Source organism: Chrysochloris asiatica, unplaced genomic scaffold, assembly GCF_000296735.1.
Source record: "Chrysochloris asiatica unplaced genomic scaffold, ChrAsi1.0 scaffold00180, whole genome shotgun sequence".
Classification (NCBI taxonomy): domain Eukaryota; kingdom Metazoa; phylum Chordata; class Mammalia; order Afrosoricida; family Chrysochloridae; genus Chrysochloris; species Chrysochloris asiatica.
The window spans coordinates 1,665,113-1,669,182 of record NW_006408698.1 but is presented as its reverse complement, the minus strand read 5'-3'; the positions used below and the strand labels follow the sequence as shown (position 1 = coordinate 1,669,182).

General features: G+C 38.4%; 1 pseudogene; it reads right to left on the bottom strand.

The window, feature by feature from the left end:
- Positions 1–1,618: 1,618 nt before the first annotated feature.
- On the bottom strand, positions 1,619–2,608 carry LOC102841406 (annotated as a pseudogene).
- Between the last annotated feature and the right edge of the window lie 1,462 nt (positions 2,609–4,070).

Here is a 4,070-nt window from a genome sequence, read left to right as displayed (position 1 = left end):
GTTTAGTGTCATTAATTTTTTTTATCCCATCTTGGAAATCATTTTGAGCATGTACTAGATAGTTGATGTTTCATGTCTATCCCTGTTTTAGATCTTTTAATTTTCCCTTACTTCAACTCCTTAGTACTAAATGTCATCCTATTGTGATTTAGGTCTGCACTGTCCTTTACAATAGCTACTAGCCACATGTGGCTATTGAGCACTTGAAATGTAACTAGTCTTAATTGGTGTGGCTTTGTAAGGTAAGCACTGGACCCTGAACTGCATAGTTGGCAGTTGAAACCTACCAGTCCCTCCTTAACAACCCTATACAGGTTCATTATGAGTCTAAACTGACTCAATGGAACTTAACAACAACATAAAAGTAAAAACACCCAAAATGTGGATGACTCAGTATAAAATCAATTATGTAAAATGTCTCAATAGTTCTTTTTTACCTTGATTGCACATCAAAATGATTTGGTTATATTAAGCTAAATACAAGGTGTTACCATAAATTTTATATGATTCTTTTTACTCTAATAGTGATTTCTAGTATTTTTTTTTAAATTATGTGACTTGAATTTGTGACACACATTATATTTTTGTTAACATATGCTCTAGGCCCTACCCATCTCCTTTCTGCTGTTTTCCATATGCACCCTTTTTTATACCTTTTATAAAGAAAAGAAAAACAAAGCAAAAGACTTGTTATCTTCAAAAACTGCATGCTGCATTCTGGACACAATTCTTTTGAAAGGCTGCTTGACTTTCTTAGCATAGTCCATTCTCAAAGGCTCATCCACTAAATACCTACTCTAATAATTTCCCCTTTTATCCCAGATGTATTTTAAATGCCCTATATCTGAATGGCACTAACAACAACATATCTGTAATATCATGCCATCATTTACATGGACTCCTAGTGTAGCGCTGTAGGATCAGCACTGGTCTGCAAACCACATGGTCAGAAGTTCAAACCCATCAGCTGCTTCTCAGAAACCCTATACAAGGTCGCAATGAGTTGAAACATCCTGAACAATGAAGTCTAGTACTTACCACACTGTATTGGATTTCTTGGATTATTTCTGCCTGGGACTGTAAATTCCTTTATTGAACCTAGTGGGTCTCAGAATAACCCTTACTTTTTTTTTTTTTTTAAATTAATGCAAGCAGTGAAACTTAAATGTCTTTTTCACTGTAACTCCAGATTGCTCTACTTCAAACTTATCATTGTATAAAACAACACAAAACCAAAGGTACATAACCGACTAAAGACTTCCCCCACTACCCTCATTAAAAAAAACCAAAAAGCCAAAACCCCAACCCCAAATAGAATCCACCAGAAATAGTTTCATTTAAAAATAGCAAACGTTTATTTTTGAAGACCCGTTAACTTCCATAAAAAATAATGCAAAGTTTTAAACCTTGTTTTTTTTTTTTTTTTGTTGGTAGTGAAATAAAAGAGTGAAATCGATGTGCAATGGTGAAAAATAACTGGATCTCATGAACAGCCCGAAATAATTAAGGCAGAAATAGTGTCAAAGTCTTACAAAAGTCATGCAGTCATTTCTTATCAAGAGAACACAAACTTTTCTTTCAGAACAGGGTGGTTGGGTGGTTTCGACTTCATCCTTTTTCAGAATTGTTGGTAAAACCCCTGGTAACCACTATAGTAAGGAGCTGCCTGGTTTGTTTGCACACCAAAGTTAGTGACTGTAGATCCGAACACGTTGGTGCCATAGCTATATCCAGGAATATAACTTCCACCATAGCCACTAAACATTGGCTGATCACTGTAGACATTATGGAGATGGCCATATACCTGATCAGATCTCATTTCATTGTAGACTGAAACAGGAACAGGAACAAGAATGGGAGGAAGACCACCACCTCCAACAGCCCCTTGAACATCTGGGTTTGCTCCACTAGCATCTGTGTTTGCTCCGCAGCCATCTGGGTTTAGATGAGAACCTCCTCCACAGTAATTGCCGGGATAGGCAAATGAAGCATCACTTCTTGTCTGCTGTGGTATAGTATATTCTTTCGGGAACGCAATTTTTACTTCACACCTCCTGGAGCCAATTAAATGGTACCTGGTCTCTAACAGCTTTCTTACTGGTTTTTCATCTGTATATGTGATAAAGCCAAAAGCTCGTCTTTCCCTCGTTCTTGGCCACACTGGAAGCACGATACTCTCAATAATTCCAAATGTACCAAAGTACTGTTTGATTTCTTTTTCAGACATACGAGGGTTCAGCCCACCAACAAAAACCTTTCTGGGAGGGAATTTGGATTTCATGGCTTGAGCCCTTTTGATATCTATTCGCTTGACATTCAGTTTGAGCTCTTTTATTTGGAGCACTTTCTCCACCATGGCACTATCTTTGAAAAGCACAAATCCAATTCTCCCGGATTGTCCAGTGTTTGGGTCGATTTTGATAGTAAAGTCTATGATCTTGCCAAACTGAGAGAAGTATTCAAGAAGTGCTTGCTTACTGATATCACAGGATATTCCCTCGATGAACATTTTATAGGTATCATGCTGAAACTTGGTGGCCTGTATCTTGAAACCTTCAGGGAATTTGGTTTCATGGAGATTACTCACAGCAAGGCTAACAGCATCCATTGCAGCAAAGATGGCGCCCGACTGCAATCTTCTGGAGAGACGAAATGCGCCACTTAGAGGTTCTACTGGCAGACAGAGAGGTGGAATATGGGAATTGGCAGGAGAGGTGACGAAACAGGAACGTAGTGACGTGAACACACCCAGTGGTGTGTTGTTTGAATTTAAAATTAGGTGGTAAGGAGAGTTCCTAGTTTTACTGTAGCAGTATTTGCCTGGCAAAAGTAGGGTTTGCTTCAGCTGTTTTTTGTTTTTGTTTTTTAACTCTCCTCCACCCTCTCCTGCTTAAGGCAATAGGCAGGGAAAGTCAATGCTTGCGATAAGTAACAACTCCTAGTCTTGTTTGATCTCTCCAAGCTGTATCTCCCAATTTATAAATGTCTGCATTTTCTGAATGGTGCCTTGCCTAAGTGATTACCGGTTCTTTGCATTCTTTAGGTGAGTTTCATATTCCCCTGAATAGGGGCTGGGATGGGAAAGAAGGTAAAGGAGACAGAAGAAATAATTTTAAAGTATACTAGAGGAACAACAAAAAACTATGAATTTGTTGGCTATGCTGGTGGTGTTTGTTTGCCATCGATATATAGCAACCCTTTATAGGGTTTCTAAAGCTGTAAATCTTTACCGGAGCAGAAAGCCTCATCTTTCTCAATAGAGCTGTGGAGAAAAGTGCCATCGAGTCACTTCCTATACATACTCTTGTTATTAAGTGCCCTCGAGTTGGTTCAGAATCATAGCAACCCTATTAGGGTTTTTAAGGGAGTCCTGGTGTGGCGCTGTGGGTTAATGCACCAGACTGCAAAGCCGTATGAACTGCAAGGTTAGCAGTTCAAGCTCACCATCTGCTCCTCGGAAACCCTACCAAGGGTCGCTATGGGTCGGAACCGACTTGATGGCACTTAACAACATCAACAAGAAGGCTGTAAATCTTTACGGGAGCAGAAAGCCTCATCTTTCTCCATAAAGCGACAGGAAATTCGTTAAGTGCCATCAGGTCGCTTCTGACATGTGTTTCAAACCGACATTATCGTCGAGTTCTGATCCTATTTAGAGCCACACCAGAACTCCTTCAGACTCTGACTCATAGTGACTCTTTATAGTGTTTCTGAAGAAAGAATGATTCTGAACCAATGACTTTACAGTTCAAACCAATTTTTCGTATTAACACTTATTCTACAGTGCCACATTAAGACTCCTAGGCAATGCTGATTGCACAATTCTGTAAATGTATTAAAAGCGATAATGGTTAATTGCATGACATTTAAATTAATCTCAACAAACCTATTATTAAAAATGCTGTAAAATACCGGTGACATAGATTTCAATATCACAGCAACTTACAAGTCACCACAATACAACAAACTGACAGATGAGTCATGGAACAAGTAATTACACAACTCTAAATATACTAAAAGCAATAAAAATTAATTGCATGAAATTTAAATTAATCTTTATTAAATAAAAT